The following is a 27162-nucleotide window of genomic DNA, read 5'->3' as shown; positions in this document are numbered from 1 at the left end:
TGATAAATATCCTCACACAATATGATATCAAAAGGGCAAAGCAGAGAACTATGAAGTGGTGAATGGTGGGGTCTACCTGTTCTCCTATTTAAACTTCCAAGTATCATTACTGTTTTGGGGGCAATTTGACAATTCCCATCACCCTCAAGATTTTTCCTGACCTTGCCACTGAATTACATTCCCTTTGTTATCCTCTAAATTTTATCTGGTAGAATATAAGTTGCCTTAGAACAATAAATGTTTTCATTTTTGTTTAGTATATACTGGTCACTACTATAATCTAGAATTTTAGATATATATTTCTATGCCAACTTTTGACATCAGTATATAAGAAACTAGACTCTTTATCATATTAGTTATTTAGTATAGCAAAAGGAAAAGTTATTCTTAAATCTTCATTTTTGTTAATTATAAAACATTGTTTTAACAACCCAGCTAGCAGCTTCGGTGGGGGTGTAAGATCCCTCCCCCACAGCCGGCACCCAGGGGGCTGCTGGGACCCAGGAGGCTGCCAGGAAAGCACAGGTTCTTTTTATCTGCTTAAACAAGGAGAGCACGGTGAAGGGGTGGACCAGCTTACTTTAATCCAACATTCAGTTAGCATACAGACAACATTCATTTAGTTCAGGGGAAAACACCAGCATTCAGTTAGCATTCAGTTAGTTCAGGGGAGCATACAGACAAGCATCAAGAGACAGACCAAATACAGATTCATTGACTTACTTCAGGGGAAAAAACCAGCACCCTGAGGTTCAAAACATTCATTTAGTTCGGGGGAAAAACAAACCAGCACCCCGAACCTCAAAACCAAAATACAAACAAATTAGAAATATCAACAGACAGACCCAATACAATTCATAGTTACCAACATCTGGGCTCGGCCCGAGAGCAAGGGCTGGCTCAGAGTCACGCTCCCCGCTTGCTCCCACACCAACTGGAAAAGGAAAGAGAGAGCTTCAAGCTGTCCTATCCCCTCTTATAGAGTTTTTGACATCATCAAGTACCGCCTGAATGACCAGGGCCAATTGGTTCTTGACTTGGCCCCTCCCCCTAGTGTAGACCAGGTTCTGGAGCTAACACCTCCCCTCAGCCAGCCCCAAGACTCATCACACAGGAAGTTGTCTGCTTCCTGGAATGCTCGTTGGGCTTCCTGCCCCGGAAGAGCAAGCCACAGTGTCCAGAGGCTCAATGAGGTAATCTGAGTCATTCAAAGAAAACAAAGGCCATTCTGGTTACAAACATGTAAGCAAGATATTTTATGTATTCAAAGTCAAACATTGGAAGACTACTTTAAATGAAACTGAATGCTTTCTGCAATCTTTTTCTTTTTAATCATTGCAGCACTAGCTTTTTTCATTAGTTTCCTTTGGCAAATAGCTTCCCCCTCCTCTCATGTTCTACTCTTTATCATTCCCTCATTGCACACAACTTGATGTTTCAGCCCTTCCCCCCAAAAATGTTTGTCAATACCGTTCAAGCACTATTCCAATGGAACTCAATTGTACCATGTCATAGCATATATATTTTTTGTAATCTGAATCCCATCTTTATTGAATCCAAATATTAGTCTTTACGTTTGAGTTCTAATTAGTTATATACGGTGATATTTTCAGATAAGAACCACTTCTACTTTTTCTTACAACTACTGACTTGCAAAAAGAATATTCAACTTTGATTCAAACTAAAGTGTTGGGGTCTTTTAAGGTTTTGCTCCCAATTTTTTGGTTGTCTATGCCCAAATATCTAAAAATTGAGTAAAGAAAATAATGTTGTGGTTTCAGGAAAGCCACCTATTGTTTTCTCAGACTAAAATGTTTCATTTTGAACTCAGTTCTTTTCTTTTTCTGGTCTCACCTACAACTGAAGAACAATATAAAAAAGATAAGGCATTGTCCTTATTTTACATAGAATAGATTTAGTTTCTTTACAAAACCGTGCAATGGAAAGCTGCACTTATGATTGCTACCTTGCTTAAATAATACAAACTTCAAAAGACAAGTTATTTCAGGGATAGTTTTGGGGAACAAGGACTATTAAAAGTCACTCTCTGTAACTCATCTTTATGGCCGCAAAGAAGAAAATACCTCAAGTTAGCATAAATTATGATAGCACCTTGGGTTGTCTTTCCACTTAGATATTAAAAAAAGGAGAAAAACAAAACAAAGGTCTAAGCTACAGTGTCCTTAAAGGGATTCTTTGAAGAAAAGACAGTTGGGGTCAGATGGGAAGAAACTTTGTATTTTCATTAAAAAAATGTCTGTGAGGGATAAAAATACCAGACCAAACACTATAAGGGAGAGACTGCCAGTTCTTGACATGGCTAGCTGGGAGGGATTGAAACACAATGTCCAAGATTCTGTTGTCAATCCCTTTGTCTTCACTTGCTCTGTAATGTTGGTAAAATGCTTCAAATTTCAGTCTATAAAACATATATTATACTACCTTCACATTCTAATTAATGTTTATTAGCCCCTGGGAATGAAAAGTTTACATAGAAGTACTGTTATTACTATATTGGTATTGCTTGTTTGATTTCATTACTAGTTCAGTCCTTGTAATCACCTGGGGTTCTGCCTTCTGCTCGGCATATCTACTAATTAAAATTGTTGCTGATGATTTTTGATAATTAAAATTATTATTATAAAACATGAAGCTTAGTTGTACTTGTTTTATTTATTCTTCTCCTAATTTTCACAAATTGCTCTACTATTTATTAAAATAACATAAGCTCCACTTTGTTCAGACCTTTGTAGTGGCAAGTGATTAAAATACCAGGCATGTGTTTTATTTTTGAAGAAAGAAAAGTATTTCAATGTATAACTCTTCATTATTAGTATCAACTTTTTAAGCAAATGCCTGCTGGCCCTCTGATTTATATATATTCATTTCTATATCGGGTCATTTCCAATAAATTAATTTTGCTATTAAACATGAGTAAACAGCATGAGATAGTGGAAAGAACAATTAACATGAAGTTAGAGGGTATGTATTCAGATCCTAACCCCATTTACTCATTGCTCTTGTTCACTTTGGGGTCTGATTTCAGAGACTCAACTTGTGACCTCCTTTTTCTACCATTAACAGCAACTGCTAACTGTATGTATGGCTATGAGGTAAGTATTATAACAATATCACTAAGAAGTGTTATCCTTCATCATTCATTTTCAAGGAGGACCAATTACATCATGGGTGATGTCTTGACTTGCCCATGAATTGGATTTAACTGAGGTCTAATTGTACAAAGTTGTCAACCTCACTATTCCTGAGACATTGAAATCTAATGCCAAGACAAAAGTCAGGAGGACTGGCAATTACCTTGGATGGCCTTGGATGCAGTGGGTGACCTTGGCATCTTAAATATCTGACCAGTTTCTAAGCACTCCACAGTACCTGCTTGAGCCACATTCATGGCTGTTGGAACAAATGGTTCTTATCCAACCATTTGTCTAGGGAATTCATAACTTGCCTGTGGGCCATTTGCCATAAGCCAAAGGATTTCTTCTGCATGCGAAGGATGTTTTCCTCTATAATTTTTGTGAGCTACCTGAAAACCTTTGTGCCCACAAGCTGCCTGAGGGCCTTAAAACACTTATATGCCTCAGGTTGTGCAGGCATATTCACCTGCTTGAGATAGACATTCCTCATAAGTCTGAGGCCTGTTGATTACCCTCAAACCTGGTTTAGTCACTCTACCCAGATGGTTTACCAGAGTGTGGCTACTGCACATGCTCCTTGCAACTTGAGAGTTGGGTAGCCAGTAGACACCAAAGTTGGACAAGCATCCCTGAAAAGCATTCCTTAAAATATTTCCGACATCCCACTTTCTGAAAGAAGCTCTTCTTGGACTCTGTAGATATTACTGCATTCCCTATGACATGATCTCCAAATTATACTGTACATCAGATACATTAAAATCATAATCAATATGCAGCCTAAAGGAGCACATTTCTATTTGAGTGTCACTATTGTATATGACTTGTTTGTACATAATTATTTGCATGTTGTCACCCCAATTAGAATGTGAGCTTCTTTACGGCAGGTAGTAGGTTCTCTTTCAGTGGAGGTTAGAGGATAATTTATCAGGTAATTGCTAGCAGCCATGTCTACTCAGATATACATGGGTTGGGTCATTCTGAGATCTCACAAATCTGAGATTACATGATTCTAGAATATCCAGTATAGCTCTTTTCTTCCTTTCAAATCAGTACAAAGTATTTCTCATTCTCTAAGCTCCAATGTTACTGCACTATAAATCAAGCCAAAGAATAGGATTCTTGGACAGAGTAAAGAAATTAAGAGTTGTTCATATGGTTTCATTCCCTCTCACAGCATATGAGTCAGAATCCTCTCTCTGTTGCATATACGCCAAATAACTGTATTCATCAAAAGCATTTTTACACTGATTGAAGTCCCTCTCTCTGATGAATAATAAGCCAGTTATGCTAGCTTAGGGTTATTGCTCCAATAAATATGAACATAGTATAACAATCCCCATGAACCATTTAAGTGATGTACTACTCTGTTTCTTCTCTATCCACATGAAGACTACAGGTAGCTTATTGTCCCTTCACACTGAGCAAGGGGGACACATTTTTCTCTTTCTCCTTAAAGCTCACACCTAGGGCAAGTCTTTAAAGGGATCAATATTCAATTAAAGCTTGCCTGAAGTGCTGATATGGCAGTTGATAGCCCAAGATATATATTCTTGACTGTTGCTCTTTGCTTCTCCCAAATCTTAGGGAATACCCATTGAAGTTTCTTTGTCCTTTCTTTGTTTATCTTCACTTATAGCACCAAAACCTTTTTCTTTCAACCTTGGTTATAGCAAGAAAAATAAAGATACTAACCCAAGATACTGACCCAATCTATTTTTATTTGATGTTGCCCAAACTTTCAATAATTAATAGTTATCAGGACATTTAAATAAACCTCAATGAACTACTTACAAATCTTTACATTAGTTTATTGACAAAGATTTAGAATTAGACCTAAAACTGTTCTTATTTAAATACCTTTTCAGAGACAGAGAGAGGGAGAGAGGGAGGGAGAGAGGGAGGGACAGAGAGAGAGAGAGAGAGAGAGAGAGAGAGAGAGAGAGAGAGAGAAGAGAAGAAAAGAGAGGGAGAGAGGAGGAGAGGAGAGAAGAGAAGAGAAAGAAAAGGAAGAGAAAAGAAGATAATAGAAAAAGAGGGAAGAAGAGGGAAAAGAAGGCAAGGGAAGAGAAGTGAAGAAAATGAAAAAGGAGAGAAAGAGAAGAGAAGGAAAGGGAAGGAAGGGAAGAGAAAGAATGGGTGGGAGGGAAAAGAAAAAGTGGAAAAGGAAAATAAGAGAAGGAAAGAAAAGGGAAGTGGAGGGAAAAATAAAGACAAGAAGGGAAGAAAGAGAAGGGAAGGGAAGGGAAGGGAGGCATAAGGAAAAGGAAGGAAGGGGAAGAGAAAGAAAGTAAAATTGGAGAAAGAAAAAAGAGAAGAAAAGAAGGAAGGAAGGAAAGAAGAAAGGATGTAAAAAAGGAAGAAAGAAAGGAAGATAAGAGGGAAACATATTTTTGAAATGCCTCAAGATAATTTTTATTAAATCATCTTGGTTTAGAAAACCTCATTAATACTTCATAAAGGTAGTAATATGACATTTGAAAAACAATATCAAACTGCATTCTGTGAAGGTGATTGTGTGAAAATGATGGCTTCTGTTGCTCTTTCACCCCCATGACAGCTGCTAGCTGAATTGCTGTAACAGGAATCAGGAAAGGTTTCTAACAGAACATAACATTTTTGATAATGTTTGAGAGAAGCCAGGGTATCCAGGAGATGGAAATGAGGAGGGAAAGAATTCCAGGCCTGAGGGACAATATATGAAAATGCCCAGAGTTGTCCAAAGAAAAGAAAGGAGTCCAGTGTACTGCATTATAGAGTACATGTTAGGGTGTATGTGGAGGGGAAAGATGTTGAGTTACTGACATGAAACAAAAAGAAGGAGGAATATGACTGGAAAGATATGAGGAGGCCATGTTATGAAGACCTTGAGCAGCAACCAGAGGATTTTTTCTTTTATATGAAGGAGAAAGAGAGTTGCTGGATTTAATTGAATTGTTGTTCAGTCATATAAGTTATGTTCAAATATTTGTAACTCCATTTGTGGTTTTCTTGGCAAAGATACTGAAGTGGTTCACCATTACCTTTTCCAACTCATTTTACAGATGATGGCAAATGGGGTTAAATAATGTGCCCAGGATCACACAGCTAGTAAGTGTAAGAAGCTGCATTTGACCTTGGGTCTGCCTGATTCCAGGCCTAGCACTCTATCCGTTGGACCATGCAGCTGTCCCATTTTATGGAATAATAGAGTAGGAAAACTAGAGCTATTTAAAAAAATGTGCCTCCTGCAAAATAAAAAAAAAAACAGATGTGGGTTGGATTTAATATTTCTTTTATTTTAGTATTACTTCTTTTTTATTTTTTAAATTCATTTAATATTTTTAGTTTTTGGCATTGTTTTTCACAAGAGTTTGAATTACAAATTTCCTCCCCATTTCTACCCTCCCACCACTCCAAGATGGCATATATTCTGGTTGCCCTGTTCCCGAGTCAGCCCTCCCTTCTGTCACCCTACTTCTGCCCTCATCCCCTATTCCTTTACTTTCTTGTAGGGCAAGAAAAATTTCTGTGCCTCATTGCCTATATATCTTAGTTCCTACTTGCAGGCAAAAACTTTTTTGAACATCTGTTTTTAAAAACTTTGAGTTCCAAATTCTCTCCCCTCTTCCCTTTCCACCCACCATCCCTAAGAAGTCAAGCAATTCAACATAGGCCACATGCATATCGTTATGTATAACCCTTCCACAATACTTAAGTTGTGAAAGACTAAATATATTTTGCTCCTTTCTATCCAATCCCCCTTTATTGAATTTTCTCCCTTGACCGTGTCCCTTTTCAAAAGTGTTTGTTTTTGATTACTCCACCCCGATCTGCCCTCCCTTCTATCATTCCCCATTTTTTAAATTTTCTTCCTCCTTTTTTCCTGTGGGGTAAGATACCCAATTGAGTATGTATGGTATTCCCTCTTCAGGTCAAATCTGATGAGAGAAAGATTCACTCATTCCCCCTCACCTGCCTTCTCTTCTCTTCCTACAGAACTGCTATTTCTTGCCACTTTTATGCAAGATACTTTACCCCATTCTATCTCTCCCTATCTCTCTCTCAATATATTCCCCTGTCATCCCTTAATTTGATTTTATTTCTTTTACATACCTTCCCTTCATCTTCAACTCACCCTGTGCTCTCTCTCTCTTTTATATATATATATATATATATATATATATATATATACACACACACACACATATATATACACATATATATACATACATACACACTCACATATACATATATATACATAAACATATATACACATATATACATATGTGTATATATGTATATGTATACATATACATATATGTATATATGTATACATATACATATATGTATATATGTATATGTATACATATATGTATATGTGTATATGTATGTGTATGTGTGTATATGTATATGTGTATATATATATATATATATGTGTGTGTGTGTGTGTGTGTGTGTGTGTTTGTGTATATATATGTATATGCATATTCCCTTCGGCTACCCTAATACTGAGGTCTCATGAATCATACACATCATCTTTCCATGTACGAAGGTAAATGAAACAGTTCAACTTTAGTAAGTCCCTTGCAATTTCTTTTTCTTGTTCTTTTTCTTGATTACCTTTACATGCTTCTCTTGATTCTGGTGTTTGAAAGTCAAATTTTCTATTCAGCTCTGGTCTTTTCACTGAGAAGGCTTGAAAGTCCTCTACTTTATTGAAAATCCATATTTTGCCTTAGAGCATGATACTCAGTTTTGCTGGGTAGGTGATTCTTGGTTTTTATCCTAGCTCCATTGACCTCCGGAATATCGTATTCCAAGCCCTTCAATTTCTTAATGTAGAAGCTGCTAGATCTTGGATTATTCTGATTGGGTTTCCACAATACTCCAATTGTATCTTTCTGACTGCTTGCAGTATTTTCTCCTTGATCTGGGAGCTCTGGCATTTGACAACAATATTCCTAGGAGATTTCTTTTTGGCATCTATTTGAGGAGGCAATCAGTGGATTCTTTCAATTTCTATTTTGCCCTGTGGCTCTAGAATATCAGGGCAGTTCTCCTTGATAATTTCTTGAAAGATGATGTCTAGGCTCTTTTTTTGATCATGGCTTTCAGGTAGTCAAATAATTTTTAAATTATCTCTCCTGGATCTATTTTCCAGGTCAGTGGTTTTTCCAATGAGATATTTCACATTGTCTTCTGTTTTTTCATTCCTTTGGTTCTGTTTTATAATATCCTGATTTCTCATCAAGTCACTAGCTTCCACTTGCTCCAATGTAATTTTTAAGTTAGTGTTTTCTTCCATGGTCTTTTGGACCTCCTTTTCCATTTGGCTAATTCTGCCTTTCAAGGCATTCTTCTCCTCATTGGCTTTTTGGAGCTCTTTTGCCATTTGAGTTAGTCTATTTTTAAGGTGTTGTTTTCTTCAGTATATTTTTCAGTATTCTTTTGGGTCTCCTTTAGCAAGTCATTGACTTGGTTTTTTATGGTTTTCTTGCATCCTTCTCATTTCTCTTCCCAATTTTTCCTCTACTTCTCTAACTTGCTTTTCCAAGTCCTTTTTGAGCTCTTCCATGGCCTGAGACCAGTTCATGTTTTTCTTGGATGCTTTTGTTGTAGGCTCTTTGACTTTGTTGACTTCTTCTGTCTGTATGTTTTGGTCTTCTTTGTCACCAAAGAAAGATTGCAAAATCTGAGACTGAATCTGGGTGCGTTTTCGCAGCCTGGCCATATTCCCAGCCAACTTACTTGACCCTTGAGTTTTTCAGCGGGGTATATCTCCTTATAGAGTAAAGAGAACTATGTTCCAAGCTTGGGGGGATGCACCAGCTCTGCCACACCAGCACTCCTCCTTCCCCAAGAACCCACAACCTGGACTGGACTTAGATCTTCAGCAGAGTCTTCACTCCTGCTCTGATCCGCCACTTAATTCCTTCCACCAGGTGGGCCTGAGGCTGAAAGCAACTTCAGCTGTAGTTCTGCAGCTGCCCTACCTCTGCTGCTTCCAGGGCAGTGGCCAAACCATAAACTTCTTCCACTCCCGCAGCTTTTCCCTCTAACCTTCTCTGTTATCTTTGGTTTTTGTGGGTTGAGAAGTCTGGCAACTGCCACAGTTCACTGTTTCAGGATGCTAGGGCCCGCTCCACCCAGCTCCTGGTCTGGTTGGTCCGCACGGCCCACGCTGGGCTCTGCAATGCTCCCAGCTCCATGCGGGATAGACCTCACCCAGCAATCATCCAGGCTCTCCTGGGCTGGAGCCCTGCTTCCCTCTGTTATTTTGTGGGTTCTGCAGTTCTAGAATCTGTTCAGAGCCATTTTATAGGTTTTTGGAGGGACATGGCAGGGAGCTCACGCTAGTCCCTGCTTTCCAGCCACCAACTTTGAGTTAGTCTATTTTTTAAGGTGTTATTTCCTTCAGTATTTTTTGGGTCTCCTTTAGTAAATCATTGACTTGTTTTTCATGGTTTTGATGTGGAGAAGCTGGGAAACTGTAGTTAAGAGTCCTCCCAGTTGTAAACCCGGATATTGGGACTTTGTTAAACCCTGGTAACTATGCATTGAGATTTGACTCAGACAAGGTCTGTCTATATCTACTTCTCTAACTTGCTTTTCCAAATACTTTTTCAGCTCTTCCATGGCCTGAGACCAGTTCATGTTATTCTTGGAGGATTTTGATGTAGGCTGTTTGCCTTTGTTGACTTCTTCTGGCTGTATGTTCTGGTCTTCTTTGTCACAAAAAATGATTCCAAAGTCTGAGTCTGAATCTGAGTCCATTTTCACCGCCTGGCCATGTTCCCAGCCAACTACTTGACCCTTGAATTTTTTGTCGTGGTATGACTGCTTGTAGAGTAGACAGTACTCTGTCCCAAGCTTGAGGCGCCCTGTGCTGCTGTTTTCAGAGCTATTTCTACACAGCCAGCTCCACCACACCAGCACTATTCCTCCCCCAAGAACTGCCAACTCGGACCAGACTCAGATCTAAGCTGGCTCTGCACTCCTACTCAGATCTGCCACTTAATTCCATCCACCAGGTGGGAGGGATTTCAATCCCTCCATCCATATGTAGGAAAATCCATACAGACTAGAGCTTGCTTTTGACATATTCAGGGACATGAATTACTAGTGCTCTGCTAAGAATGTTTGGCTGCATTACAATGAACAGAGCTGAAAAATTCTACAATTAGAATTCACCTTCTCTGAAGCTGCCAAGATCTGAAACTGAGGCCTTCTTACTGGGAAAAGGATAAAGTCTTGGGAATACAAACACACACACACACAAACACACATGCACGCACACACACACAGAGTTGATATCTTAGAAGACAAAAAGCTTAAATGTGTTATTTGTTTACCAGTTTAAACTGTATCATGAGGAGAAAGATTTGACTAGTCAACAAGAGTCTGACTGAAGTAAAGGCTTTTGAAAAGTTAAAGCTTTTATTTTTTGTCTCATTAATATCCACGAGGAAAAAAGAAATGCTAGGCAGAAAGTTGCAATTTTAGAATCAGCACGGTTACTCATATACAATATGACTAGAAGATAATTGTCAACTAAAATGTTTCACTACTAATTCCAGTCTGTTCCAGTTAGATTCTCTTTTACATTTTAAGTCCATTAAGTAGACTGGTATATCTCATACTGACAAATCAGTCTTTCATACAGATGAAGCATTTGTTGTTGTTTTTTATTGATTTTTAGATTAATAAGTAATATTGTTATGCTTAACAATTTCCCCAAACTGTGAACCCATTTTAGCGTAAGTATACAGATTCATCTTTTGTACTTGTCTTTCTTTCTATTTTTTTTCCATGGGAGGGGGGTGACTACCGTTGTGCTTCATTGATGAAAACAACTGTTTTAGTGTATTTTGCATTTTTTCATGTAGATTTTATCCTTTAAGACATATTCCAGAATGCTTCTTCTTCAACACAACTGTATTTATTTGGATGCCATAGAAATACAATCACTTTGGAAGAATCTACAGTCTGATTTTATTTCCCTATATATTGGCTGTGAAGTATAAAAATAACAATGTCAACTTCTAAGTGCTTGTTTTTAGATTATTATTCTTCCACTCATGTAAGGAGAAATTGTCAGATTTTAATTGATTCCATGTTTTGGGAAAGTTTGTCAATAATTAAAGCTATTGGCTATTTCCAAATGATGTTTTATTTTTTAATTTTAAAACATTATTTTACATTTAGCAAAGAAACTCATTTATCAAAGTTTATAACAAAACAGAAATTGAAGAAAGTATAGTTAGCAAAACATATGTGAGACAATACAGAATGAAGAAGCTCCCTCATTGGGAGAAAGGCAACTCTGCCCGATCAAGGGCTTTAGTCTTGGCTCTTACCAAAGAAGAAATTTCCCAAAATCTTTATTTATAAGAGAGAGGAACATGACAGATACTGCTAACTCCTCTCATGTCAGTTTTTTCCCAGAGTGAAAAGAAGAAGTGTTTGGTATCATCCATCTCTTCTCTTAAAGCTGGAAGTTCAAAGTGCCTGTAACCACTGCAGATCTTTAAGAGACTCAAAAAGCCTGAGGAGACTGAAGAGACTAAAGAGATTTGAAAAGACTTGAAGAGCATACCCCTTCCCCATTCTCACTACCTGCACCATGCCCCACTGATTTCCACCAATGAAAAGAGAGTCCTACAGGAAAATAATAAATGCTAGAGAGGATGTGGGAGAATTGGAACACTGTTACATTGTTGCTGGAGTTGTGAACTGATCCAGCCATTCTGCAGAGCAATTTGGAACTATGCCCAAAGGGCTATAAAAATGTGCATACACTTTGACCCAATAATGCCACTTCTGGGGCTGGTTCCCAAAGAGATCACACAAGTGGGAAATATACCAGTATGTGCAAAAATATTTATAGCAGCTCTTTTTGTGATGGTAAAGAATTATAAATCAAGGTGATGCCCATCAACTGGGGAATGGCTAAACAAACTATGGTATACAAATGTAATGGAATACTATTGTGCTATAAGATGTGAGGAGCAGATGGACTTCATAATACCCTGGCAAGACTTATATGAACTGATGCTGGGGAGCAGAACCAGGAGAACATTATACACAATTACAGACACACAGTATCTATAAGGACTAACTTTGATAGATTTGGCTCTTCTCAAAGACAGCTCCAAAAGACTCCTGATGGGAAAAAAACTATCCATATTCAGAGAAAGAATTATGGAGTCTGAATGCAGATTGAGGCAAACTATTTGCTCTCCTTTATTCCTTCTTTTTTGGTTCATTTCTTCTTTCTCATGATTCATTCCATTGGTTATAATTCTTCTTTACAACTTGAATATTATGTAAATAAGTTTAATGCAAAGATATACGTAGAGCCTATATCAGATTACATGCCACCTTGGGGGGAGGAGGGAGGAGAGGGAAGGAGAGAAAATTTAGAACTCAAAAGCTTGTGGAACTGAGTGTTGTAAACTAAAAATAAAAAAAAAATATAAAAATACCAATTCCATATGGGTAGGCCAAACTAATATTATAAAAATGACAATTCTACCTAAAAAAGAGAGAATGCCATACCAGTGGCCTTTGAGATTTGACCTTTATGGTTCATAAACCCTGAAAAGTTCAGTAAAACAAGATGGCTTCCCAAAGGGAAATTTTAATGGCTATTTAATTTTCTTTTATTTTTGCTATATTCCCAAATGACTATCTAAAAGAAAATATGCTGCAAATTGGCTCCTTTGGTTTGTTTTAAGTGCTCTATACATTAATAATATGTCCAGTGAAGTCACCCGGAATTAACTATGTGCATAAGGCTATCATCCATGGACAGACCTAATTAGAGTTGCTTATTAGCACCTAGAAAATGAATGATTCTCTTCTTCAAACTGAAAATACCTCACTGTTTATATATTCAGAGATGAAAAGTATTTTATATGTAATTTAGACTGGAAGGCAGAGTCAAGATTATGGAGTACAGGCAGGAACTTGCCTGAGCTCTCCCCCAGACCCCTCCAAATAGCAGAACCCCCCAAAAAGATGGAGTGAAACAAACTTTCAGCACAAGACAACTGAGAATATTGCAGGAAAGTTCTGTTGTACCAGGGTGAGAGAGGAGCACAGTCCAGAGCAATCTGCTCCAGAGATGACTGAGCAGGAGTCAAGGAGATTGAATTACTGGGTAAAGTGGTGATTTCCAGACATCTAAGCTCACAGATTCCAAAGAAAACTTAGGTCAGCAGGAAAGGTTTTTGGCACCTGCCTGAGAGTGCTTCTGGTTGCTCACAGACAATAGCACAAGACAGGAGAGGAGTAAAACCTTCTTCATAGTTCATACAACCTTAGAAGAACTGAAAACTGACAGTAACCTAGAAGTGTCTCTGAAAAGAGCTGCAGAACATCAATGAGACTTGGGAGAGAGTACCTTCCCCACTGGAAGCAGAGTCCTATGTTAACAAAGAGCTAAAAAGTCAAGTATTTGGCTGGGAAAATGGACAGTGTAAAAATAGTCAGACTATAGAATCTTATTTTGGTGACAAAGAAGATCAAAACATAAAACCAGAAGAAGATAACAAAGTCAAAGCTTCTACATCCAAAGCCTCCAAGAAAAATATGAATTGGTCTCAGGCCATGGAAGAGCTCAGAAAGGATTTTAAAATTGAATTAGAGAAGCAGAGGAAAAATTGGGAAGAGAAATGAGAGTGATGCAAGAAAATCATGAAAAATGTGTACTGTTTGGTAAAGGACACACGAAAACTACTAAGGAAAATAGGCCAAATGGTAAAAGAGGTCCAAAAAGTGAATGAGGAGAAGAATGCCTTAAAAAGCAGAATTGGCCAAATTGATAAAGAGGTCCAAAAGCTCCCTGAAAAAATAAGTCCTCGAAAATTAGATAGGAAATGGATGCTAATGACTTTATGAGATATGAAGAAAAAACAAAAAAAATAGAAGCAATGTGAAACATCTCATTGGAAAAACAGCAGACCTGGAAAATAGATCCAGGAGAGATAATTTAAAAATTATTGGTCTACCTGAAAGCTATGATTAAAAATATAGCCTAGAAATCCTCTTTCAAGAAATTATCAAGGAAAATTTCCCTTACATTCTAGAACCAGAGGGTAAAATAGAAATTGAAAGAATTCCCCAATGACCTCCTGAAAGAGGTCCCAAATGGAAAACTACAAAAATATTACAGCCAAATTCCTGAGTTCCTAGGTCAAGGAAAAATATTGCAAGCAGCCAGAAAGAAACAATTCAAGTATTATAGAAACACAATCAGGATAACACAAGATTTAGCAACTTCTACATTAAGGGATCAAAGGCATTGGAATACGATATTTCAGAGGTCAAAGAGATAGCATTAAGACCAAGAATGAATTACCCAGCAAAACTGAGTATAATACTTCTGGGGAAAATGGAATTTCAATGAAATAGAGGATTTCTAAGCATTCCTGTTGAAAAGACCAGAGCTGAATAGAAAATTTGTGTTTCAAATACAAGATTCATGAGAAGCATAAAAAGGTAATCAGGAGAGGGAAATCATAAATGACTTAATAGGGTTAAACTTTTTCCATTCCTACATGGGAAGATGATATTTCTGACTTATAAGACCTTTCTCATTATTAAGGTAGTTAGAAGGAGTATATATAGACAGAAGGCATAGGTGTGAGTTGAATATGAAGGGAAGATATCTAAAAAATAAAATTAAGGGCTTAGAGAGGAATGCATGAGGAGAAATAGAAATGGAGAAATAGAATGAGGTAAATTATCTCACATAAAAGAGAAAAGAAAAAAAAAAGCTTTTGCAGTGAAGAGAAAGAGGGTGGAGGTGAGGGTGAGTAAGTGAATCTTATTCTCAGAATTGGCTCAAAGAGGGAAAAAACATACACACACAATTGGGTATAGAAATCTATCTTTCTTACCCTACAAGAAAGTAGGAGGGGTAGAGGAGAAGAGAAGGGGTATGATGGAAGGGAGGGCAGATCGGGGGAGGGGATAGTCAAATGCAAAACACTTTTGAGGGGGGGCAAGTTGAAAGGAGAGAGAAAATAGAACAAATGGGGGGAATAAGATGGAGGGGAATACAGTTATTCGTAGTAAGCATGAAAAAATTCAAATTAGTTTCTCTGATAAAGGCCTTCTTTCTCAAACATATAGAGAATTGGGTCAAATTTATAAAAATAAGACCCATTTTGCAGTTGATAAATGATCAAAAGATATGATCAGGTTTCAGGTGAAGTAATCAAAATTATAGCCATATGGGAAAAAAACAGTCTAACTCACTATTGAGTGGATAAGTGCAAATTAAAGCAATTCTGAGGTATTATCTCATACCTATTAGATTGACTAATCATACACAAAAGGAAAATGAACAATGTTAGAGGGGATGTGGGAAAAATGAGACTTTAATGCACTCTTGGTGGAGCTATAAACTGATTCTACCATTCTGTAGAGCAATTTGGAACTATGCCAAAAGGGCCATAAAACCATGCATACCGTTTCACCTAGCACTACTAATACTAGGTCTGTATCCCTAAAGAGATAAAAAAAGGAAAAGGGCCTCTATATATAGAAAATATTTCTAGCAGCTCTTTGCTGGGAGTAAAGAATTAGAAGTTTAGGGGATACCCATCAATTTAGGCATGGCTCAACAATTTGTGGTATGTGATTATGATAGAATATTATTGCACCGTAAGAAATGGTGAGCAGAATGATTTCAGAAAAAAACCTGGAGAGACTTGTATGAGCTGATGCAAAGTGATGCAAAGCAACAGCAATATTGTAACACGATCTGCCATGAATGATAGGTATTTTCAGCAATACAACTCTGAAGGACTTATGATGAAAAATTATATCTATCCCCAGAAAAAAAGAACTAATGGGGTCTGAATACAGATTGAAACATACTTTTTAAACTTTCTTTCTTTTTGGAGTTTATTTTTTCTTATCTTTGTTTTCTTCCACAACATGACTATTATGAATAAAAGAAGTTGGAGTGGTTGTAGAAATTTATATTTCAGGAATCACTTGAGATTTCAGATTTCTGTTTGCAATAGAAAAGTTCAGTAGCTAATTCAATGATCAGGTCATGCTTGACTAGCCTTCTAGACAAAAGAAGAATGCCCACACAGTTTACATATTAAAATCTCTTTATAATTAAATTTTCTCTTTGAAGTATGCCCTCTAGTGGTGATGGATCTTCAAAGTATAACCATGAGGCAGAATTCTTATTACACAAAGAACTACATTTGTAACACCTTTGCATTTATTTTAGTTAGATGAAGAATCATCCAGAAACATGTTTTATAAGATAAAAATAAATTCATAAACCTAAATTCATCTTATATTTCACTTTTGTAGTCAGCTGACAGGTTATGCAGATAATGTATCTAATGCTCATGATTTGGGAGCTGAGAAGAGAGGTAGAAGTACTTTTAGCTCAGTAATTTTTAATCTTATTTAAAACACTAGTTTACTGTTATTTCTTATACTTTCACACCATGTTGCAGTAATGAAATGCTTGAATGTTGACAGCTACACCATGAATATCTATGTTTTCCCTAGGAAAGTAGAGCTAACATGTTTCTCTCACCAATTAATTAGATTCTCCACCCCATCATTATTTAAAATGACCTACTTTAATTTTCAGATATTTTCTCCCCATTTTCATATACCATTAGAGACTGAAGGAACTAGCTATATCTATATTTTCCTGTCTCCTTTTCCAGAGTGATTTGCCTTAGTTTCCCTAGTTGTGAAATGAGAGAAAAATAAGGAACTGCCTCCATGGTTGTTTCAAGGATAAAATTCCTTATTAGTAAAGCAAAGTGCCTGGCACATTTTAGGGTCTTAATAAATGTTTATTTGCTTCCTAATCTATTTTTCTAGATTATTAGTAGCCTGATTTGCCAATGTTACTTTTTTTTCATTTGTTTTTTTAGAAAATTATTTTTCATTTTGCAATCAGGGTTCATCAGTTCTCTCTCTGGAGGTGGATAGTTTTTATCATGAGTCCTTGGGAATTGTCTTGGATCATTGTATTAATTAGGGTAGCTAAATCTTTCAACAATGACCATCATTGTAATATTGCAGTCACTATGTATAATGTTCTCCTGGTTGTGCTCCCTTCACTTTGCATCAGTTCTTGTAGGAATTTTTTTTCTGAAACCACCCCTTGACATTTCTTATATTCTTATAAGATAATATTCCATCATAATCATATACTACAACTTGTCATCCATTCCTTAATTAATGAGCATACCCTCAATTTCTGATTATTTGCCACCGCAAAAAGAGTTGCCTTAAATTTTTTTGTGCAAATAGGTCATTTCCCCTTTTCTTTGATCTATTTGGAATGTAGACTTAGTATTGGTATTGCTGGGTTAAAGGATATGCAAAGTTTTATAGCTCTTTGGGAATAGTCACAAATTGTTATCCAGAACAATTGGTTGTTCAACTGATTGGATCAGTTCACAAATCTACCAACAGTTAATTAGTGCAACTATGTTCCCACATTTCCTCCAGCCTTTGTTATTTTTGATAGATATGAGATGGTACCTCAAATTTGTTTTAATTTGCATTTCTATAATCAATAGTAATTTGGAACATTTTCTTATATACACAGCTTTGATTTTTTTTTTCTTCTGAAAACTTCTTGTTCATATCCTTTGATAGGTTATCAATTGACAGGAATGGATCTTATTTCTATAAATTAGATTCAATCGTCTCTATATCTGAGAAGTGAAGCCTTTATCAGAGAAATTTGCTGTACAATGTATTGATATTATTTCATTGTCTGTGCTAACATCTAGCATAATATGATTTCCCTGATTATCTCTTTAATTGGATTTATTTTTATTTTGTTTTGTCTGAGATCATGATTGCTACACCTGCCTTTTATTCCCACTTCAGCTGAAGCATATCAGTTCTACTCCAGTCCTTTATTTTATCTATGAGTGTCTTTCTGTTTCAAATATCTCATAAAATATATTATTAGATTCTGGTTTCAATTCTATTCTTCTAATCACTTCTGTTATGATGAATTCATCCCAATAAAATTTACAGTTATTTTTACTAGTTGTATATTTGCCTACATCCTATTTCTTCTCTTTCCCCCCTCTCTCTTTTTACCCTGTCCCTCCTCAAAAGACTGTGTTGCTTCTGACCACTGATTCCCCTAATCCCCCCCCTCTCTTTCATCACTCTCTTTATCATCCCCTTCCCCTCTTACTTCCTTGTTGAGTAAGATAGATTTCTATACCCAACTGAATGTATAATTCAGACATTGCCTACCTCTCTCTCATTTTCTCCTCCACTGTGCAACCTCTTCCTTTTATCTAAGACAATTTTCCTATTCTTCTTCTCTCTTCCTCTTTTCCCAGTGTTTCCCTCTTTTTTTTCACACCTTCATTCTTTTGAGTTCATCTCAACATAATCAACTCATGCTTTTGACCCCTGTCTATATAGACTCCTTTTAACTTCCATAATTATGATGGACATCTCTTTTGTCTTTACCTTTTTTATGCTCTTCTTTAGTCTTGCATTTAAATATCATATTTTCTATTTATCTTGTCTTTTCATGAGGAATACTTGAAAATCCTCTATTTCAATAAATATTCTTTTATTTCCCTGAAGGACTATAGTCAATTTTGCTGGATAGATTTTTTTGGTTGTAATTATGCCTCCTGTGCCTTCTGGGATATTATGTGCCAAGTGCTCTTGTCCTTGAATGTGAAAGCTGCTAAATCTTGTGTGATCCTGACTATCACTCCATGGTATCTTCATAGCTTCTTTCACTTTGACCAGGGAGCTCAGAGATTTGGGTATAATATTCCTGGGAATTTTCAATGTGGGATCTCTTTCAGGAAGTGATAGAATTCTTTCAATTCCTATTTTACTTTCTGGATTTAAATATTGAGGAAGTTTTCCTTTATAATTTCTTAGTCTAGGATTTTTTCTGTATCATGGCCTTCAAGCAGTGCAATAATTCTTAAATTATTTCTCCTTCATCTGTTTTATATGTCTATTGTTTTTATGATGTTTCACATTTTTTCTATTTTCTTCATTCTTTTTACATTTAGATTTTTTCCCTTGATGACTTATAGAATAATTAGGTTCCACTTGCACAATTCTAATTTTGTAGGAATTATTTTCTGCAGTGAGCTTTTTTACTTCTTTTCCCCCCCCCAATTTGGCCAATTCAGCTCTTTAACTTTTCTCTTTTGTGAAGTTTTGTATCTCCTTTTCACTTTAGCCTATTCTGCTTTTTAACAAGTTCTTTTCTTGAATGAATTTTTGTGCCTTTTTTTTTTACCATTTAGCTATTTTTAAAGGTGTTATTTTCTTCATTATTTTTGTGCCTTTTTTTTCCAAAGCTCTTACTTCTTTTTTCATGATTTTGTTGTATCGTTCTCATTTTCTCCCAATTGTTCCTCCATGGCTCTTACCTCTTTAACTTTTCCAGAAATGATTTTTGGACTTGTGTGCAATTAACATTTTTTTCTTTGAAGCTTTGTTTGTAGCTCTTTTCAAATTGTTGTCTTCTGAGCTTTGTCTTGATCTTCCCTTCCACCACAGTAGCTTCCACTGGTAGATTTATTTTTTGTTGTTGTTTATTCACTTTTCCAGCCTATTTTTGACTTTAACTTTGTTAAACTTGGGCTTTGCTCACCTTGACATGGACATACACTATCCCAAGTTTCTACCTTTTTTTGCTATTATTTTCAAGGCTGACTCTAGGGATCTACAAGTTTTCAGTACTTTTAAGCTAGTGTGATCCAGAGAGAGGGGTGGTTACTGCTTTCCAGCTGTCTGCTTTGATCTTCCCCCATGAAGGACTCCCTGATCCACTGGAGCTACAAGTGGCAATGTTCCTTTCAGAACAGTGATAATGTCCCCTGTTCCTTTGTGTCCAACAGTGAGAGCTCTTTGCCATGGTGACCTAAAATTGTGTATGGGCAATAGAGCTGCAAATCAGATCCAGGTCCTTTATGTATTGCTGACAAAGAGTGCCCTGCAATATCTTGCTGATGAGTTGTCAAACCTGCTAACCATGCCTAGGATCAGAGTGCCTAAAGCTGCTGTTGCAGTCACTTCCAAGGTCCACCATTTATGTTACTATAACATGCACTTCAGTCCAGCCACAAATACAGTGTCACAACCTTCTCCTGCCAACTTCTTAAGTTGGCTTAAGCTGAGAAAATGTCCCACCCTTACCATTTGTTGGCTCTGCCATTCTAGAATTCAATTTGAGTCATTATTTTAAAGTTTCTTGAAAGAGAATATTGGGAGAATTTGGCTTGGTTGTTGCCTCTACTCTGTCATCTTGGATTTGCTGCCAGGATTTGTTGTTAAATCTTTAGAATGTATTATATTATTATTAGATTATATTAAGTAAAAAATGTAATCTGGGGAAATAGTTGTGCTGATTTACATCAGTAATTCAGTGTGTGTTATTTTGTGCTTATAGCATTAAGTATTTCCCCAAGGCTTAGATGCATTAAGCACTTTTTGAGGCTTTACAAATCTGGGAAAATTCAAAGTAACTTTTGAATTCCAGCATATTTCATACTGCATGCAGCACTCTCATATCTTTCATTTGTACATTGGTTGTGTTTTGAGTTCATTTTTACCTTTGTTTTTTTAAGTGTGCTGTCATTCTTTTTCTTCTGTGGGCTAATTAATATTTCACTTCAGATTATTTTCATGATGTTACTGAAATCAGGTTGATCTTTCTTTAGAATGCATAATCAGAAAAAATATTGCTAGCAACAACAACAGCTGCTCTGCTATTATTTTATCTGAAGTTGTGGTTGAAGCTATGAAGAAAACTGAAGGTCAGCTCATTTTAAACCTTGTTTTAAAGACTAAATCCAATTCTTAAAGCCAAGATATCTATTTTAGGATTTTTTAAACATGGTATTTTACTATGTTTCTGGTGTAGGACTTGATATGGACTTCTATTAAATAATAATAATCAATCAAGTGTTAAATTTACAATACTATCTTGAATAGCGTAGAACAGTTTGTACAACTACAGATAATTTGCCTCAGCTCAAGATTTATTCTTTACTAAGTGAATTCAACATTTCATCTGATAGCACACAACTTTTTCATAGCTATAGCTACTGTTGCCATATTAATTTTATGACTACTGAATTTTAACTAAAATATAGCAGTTTTCATAATTGTAAGATTATGATTTTGAAAGCATATAGATATATTTATCATAAAAATATATTTAATAGCTATGGTGATTTGTCAGGCTTGCATTTCATTATTTTGAGGGGTTTTCTAATATAATTAATTAAAAATAAACATGATAATCTCTCCTCACATGAAGAAGAAATTCTTTCAAAGAGTAATGAAAGCAAAGTATGGCATATAATAAGATGTAAAGAGTATAATATTGTAAGGTCCTTAATTCTCCCACCTAGAGAACTCTTTACCTTCCTCCCAAAATAGTGGGACAAGTTCAATGCCAAAGAGCTCCAGATTGATTACAGGTATGTAGGTTACTTAATTGAGTACTTACATTGGAGCAGTATGTTGGATCCCTGACAAGAGTTTGACAGTCATCAGTCTGGGGCAACAGTCAGACTACAGGGTAGATTTCCTCAAAGACTGCACCCCCCAAAAAAAATCACCATGGCAAATATAGAAACCAAGCAAAGGGAGGAGGAGCCACAGGGTACATCACTGCAGATTGGTGGATATTTTGGGTTTTTCTGCTTATTTAATGTTTTGGCTAATATTTTAGTTCATATTTAGTATTGAATCTGGTTCTCAGATATCCAAGCAATTACCCAGAACCGTTGGGTAAATGCCCTGGCATTCAAGGTTGAGTTCTGTTAATGCACCAGTCATGTACTGGTCACAGTATCTAAGTCATGATTCAGCATATAATTTATGATTTTTTAATAGGTTACCATGTCTGGGCTTCCACTTTTCACAGAGTTTAAGTTAATGGTTTTTCCCTTCTTACTGTGTCTTATACATTTTCCCCAACTGGGGTGCCACATTTTTTTTTTAATTTAAGGATATAAAAGTAAGATACACAATAAAATACACAGAATTATTATCTTTTACTCCAAACTTGCTCTGCCTTTCATGTGAAATCAAATTGGTCATAATGTATTTAACTTGACTTCATATAATAACTGGAGACAATATAAAATATTTGGCTGTCAGCCTGCCAAGAAAAAAAAAAACAGGAACTATGTGAACACATTTATAAAATATTTTTCACATAAATAAAATCAGATCTAAACAATTGGAAAAAATATCAATTGTTCATGTATAAAATGAGCTAATATAACAAAAGTGACAATTCTATCTATATTTAGTTATTCAATGTCATACCAATCCAACTACGAAAGAAACACACTGTAGAGCAAGAAAAAAAACAATAACACAAATCATCCAGAAGAACAAAACATTAGAAATATCATGGACATTATTTTAAAAAAAATGCAAAGGAAGGTGTCCTAGTCATCCCAGATCTAAAATTATATTACAAAGCTATAATCATCAAATATATTTGCTACTGGCTAAGAAATAGTGGTGGATTAGTGGAATAGGCTAGGTACACAAAAACAATAGTTAATTACTATAGTAATCAAACATTTGATAAACCCAAAGAATCCAGTTTCTGGAATAAGAACTCACTATTTGACCAAAACTGCTGTGAAAACTGGAAAACAATAGGGCATAAACTGGGCATTGACCAACATCTCACACTGTATACCAAGATAAGGTTTAAATGGGTACATTATTTAAAGATAAATGGTGATTCTACAAGCAAATTAGGAGAGTAAGGAATAGTTTACCTGTCAGATATATGGAGAAGGTTAGAATTTATGACCAATTAAGAGATGAAAAATAGATAATTTTGATTACAATAAATTAAATTTTTTTTGTCCAAAACAAAACTAAATGTCACCATGATTAGGAGGAAAGTAGAAAGCTGGGAAACAATTTTTATAGCCAGTTTTTCTGATAAAGACCTCATTTCTAGAATTTCTAGAATATTGAGTCAAATTTATAAGAATATAATGCATTCCCCAATTGATAAATGGTCCAAGGACATGAAGAACCCTCTCCTTTCCCCTCCTCTCCTCTGCCCTCCCCTCCCCTCCCCTCCCCTCACTTCCCCCCACACCCCTCTCCTCTCCTCTCCTCTCCTCTCCTCTCCTCTCCTCTCCTCTCCTCTCCTCTCCTCTCCTCTCCTCTCCTCTCTTCTCCTCTCCTCTCCTTTCCTCTCCTCCTCATTAACACTGCACATATTCTAATGTGTGCAGAAATCAGGACAATGTCATCCTCAGATAGGAACATCTTTGCACTCATCACTTTCCTTCCTAGATTTTCACCAAACTTCATTTTAATTATCCAGCTAGGAATTAATGTCAAACACATTGACATATTTTGGAGACTGTTCTTTCCTTAAAAAGAAATCAGGAAAATGTAAATGCTCTCCAATCTTGTTTCACTTCTACTGTTTTCTATAATGTTTCAACCATCACTCATAAGCATTTTATCATAACATATTCCATTTCCTTCATGACGCACAGATGTCATTCATTGGGGCCATGTCAGTTGATGACTTCGTATTTATCTTGGGTACATAGTCATTGTTAGTCACTTTTGTTGTGACATCTAAGAAAGAAAACAAGAATTGATCAGTTTTGCCACCTTTATCTTTTTATCATTATCCCAACCAAAACGTCTTTTCCTTCTACTGATTCCTATTTTTCTTCAAATGCAACTTTAGAAAACCCCCACCACATTTGTTAACCACAATTAATGTTTCCTTTAGCAAAGTAAGATTATTCTGAATGTTATCATTTCTAATATCTTTTACAAGACCTTGACACCTTCTTATACTCATCCTCTATTTCCTGACCTTATTTTTTATATTCTGTGTCTTTAGATGTCATGGAACACAGAGTGCTGGACTTTGAGTCAGGGATATGAGTTTGACTCTTTCTCCAGGATTAACTTTCGTTGGGTTATCTGAGGAAAGTAATTTTAACTCCTTCTCCCTCACCCCCAGTTTCCTCAACTGTAGAAAGGGGATAATTAATTGCACCTACTTCCCAGGGTTGTTCTTATGATAAAATAATATAGCATATATAAAATTATTTACAAACATTAAAGTTCTATGTAAATCTAGCTCTTATTCTAATTAGCACATTTCTTAAAAAATCAAATTTGCTTAGTATATTCTGGCATCCACATCTGTCTTTTCAGGCAAATCTCATTCTCCCTACTTATTTGCATTGCTTGCCTTATGATTTTAGAATTGCATTCTTTATTATCTCCCATGCCCTTTGGGCTGATTTCCACTGAATTATTTTACTCTACAAAATCCTTCCATCTTTCTTCTGAACAATTTGAATTTTTTTCTCAAAATCATGGATGGATATCAGACTCTCCTTGGACTTGTTCTTTTCTAACATAAATTTCAGAATTGAGTGGTAAGTTCCTCCCAGGTTTTCCATCATTTCAATCCCAGGAATCAATTCCTCACATTAATGAGAATATAACCCAGAAGATAATTTTTCTTTGTTGCTGCTTCAGACTTTTTAAATATGAAATTATGTATGATTTACAGTTTGCATACACTTTGTATGTGTTTTGCATATGCCTAATAATTTATGTATTTTCCACCTTCAAGAAAATGTAAGCCCCTTGAGATCAAGAAGTATTTCACTTTTGTGTATGTGGTGTTTGGCACATAGTGGATATTTAATAACTGTATATTGATTAATATAGATTGATTGAATTATTGATTTTAATTATAAATTATACTAAAGAAGAAAGTCTATGTCAGTGAATTAAAATTCAGATAAGGTTTGCATAAAGAATGTCATCAAAGGAATATATAATCAGAAGAAAATGAACCTGGTTAGGGGATTGGACAAGGTAAAACACAGGGATAACTGATATGTGCCTTTGGTTTTCTGGCAATGTCAATAGAATGTGATGAAGTCTCCCAACACTTTGGTCATTCCTTTTGTGAAGTTATAGAAAGATATGCAAAATGTTGCATAAAAGGAATGTTTTGTGATCTGTTCAGTTGAAGAGAATACCAATATACTGATGAATTTAAATTGCTTTTTGGAGATAGAGGTTGAGGATATTTGTGAGGTAGAGAAAAAGGAAATAAGGAAGTTGTTGGTAAGATACACTGAATAATAAATGGAGGAGTTTAAATTGCATGCATTGGAAACTTGCTATAAAATTTTGAATAAATACCTTTGAAGATGACTTTTCAAGAAGTCAGATATTGGTTGAATTGATGGAAATAATCACTGATACCAAGGAAACTAATTTGGAAGCTATTGTTATAATCCAAACTTTAAGTCATGTGGTTGTACATAAAAATTTAATGGTCAAAATGAAAAGAAAGGGAAGAATCCTCAGCTCCAAGTCATATTTGTCAATTGAGCACTATGGTATATTCCAAAAGTAAAAGAACTCATTTTCATCATTAAGCATCAAGACAGAAACATATGATTCCTGTATAAATATGCTGAGCTTTATGGGATTATGACCCTCTTCCATTGTATTCATAAATATTCCTCAAATCCTCAAGTCCTTTAACCTTCCTTCTCATATGAGCTAATTCTTACTCAGTATTCAGATTTTTTGACACATAATGAATAATTTTAGGAAATTAAAGAATAGAGAAATCAGTATCTAATAACATTTGTAGAACATTATTTAATAATAAAATAATATATAACATAAAATTCATAGAATAATGACAAATTTGTGGCCCATAATGTTATTTCTTTTCGCAGATTTACACTTAAATTCAATTATACTGAATTTGAAGAGTGTGTTTAAGAGGGGTTATAGCCAAAAAAAGTGCTGTTTAATTCTGTGGTGATGAGTCTTCAATTAGGCTTAGTGACTTTAAAGCTGATTAAACAAAATGGGTGAATAAAAGAAAGGTTAAAGTAACTAATAAGAGAAGTGATGAGATAGAATGGTTGGCTGGATTTCCCCTACTAATGCAAACACTGTCTTGTCAATGAAAAACTACATGAGGGAAGAGAGAAAGAAAGCAATAAGGAAAAAAGGGAAATTACTAAGGAAATTAAATAGAATATTCTAATATATAAGATCATTTTCTCTTTTGTTTTTGACATGACATATTTGAGTGGTTCATCTCACTCATAAATATTGTGGTTACACTATTACATCTTATCTTCTGTAAAAGGTTATAAATACTTTTAGTCAAGGATCACATCATATTTTAGTTATTTCCCCAGAACTTCACATAATACTTTGTATATAACAAGTGCTCAATAAATTATTAATGATTGAAGTGCTTGTAATGTTATTTACAAAAATTAAAATACAAAATAATGCATCTTGTTTACATTTTAAATTCAATTTTATTTTTTTCAGTTCCAAATTCTCTCCCTTTCTTCTTCCTCTCCTTCACTTATTGAGAAAATAGGAAATACAAAACCCATCATAAGTACATATAGATATGGAGTTTGTCATTTGGTTGATCAAGATTGCCAAGTCTTCAAAGCATTATTTTTTTTTCTTTTTTCTTTCTTCCTTTCTTTTTTGAATTTTTAAATTTATTTATTTAACATATTTAGCTTTCAGCATTGATTTTCACAAGGGTTTGAATTACAAATTTTCTCCCCATTTCTACCCTCCCACCACTCCAAGATGACGTATATTCTGGTTGCCCTGTTCCCCATTCAGCCGTCCCTTCTGTCACCCCAATCTCCTCCCATCCCCTTTTCCCTTCCTTTCTTGTAGGGCAAGATAAATTTCTAATCCCCATTGCCTGCATATCTTACTTTCTAGTTGCATGCAAAAACTTTATTTTTTGTTTTTGAACATCTGTTTTTAAAACTTTGAGTTCCAAATTCTCTCCCCTCTTCCCTTCCTACTCACCCTCCCTAAGAAGTCAAGCAATTCAACATGGGCCACATGTGTATCATTATGTATAATAACCCTTCCACAATACTCGTGTTGTGAAAGACTAACTATATTTTGCTCCTTCCCAGCCCATCCCCCT

Source organism: Trichosurus vulpecula, chromosome 1, assembly GCF_011100635.1.
Source record: "Trichosurus vulpecula isolate mTriVul1 chromosome 1, mTriVul1.pri, whole genome shotgun sequence".
Lineage (NCBI taxonomy): Eukaryota > Metazoa > Chordata > Mammalia > Diprotodontia > Phalangeridae > Trichosurus > Trichosurus vulpecula.
The sequence above is the reverse complement of the archived record's forward strand: the minus strand, read 5'-3'. Positions refer to the sequence as shown.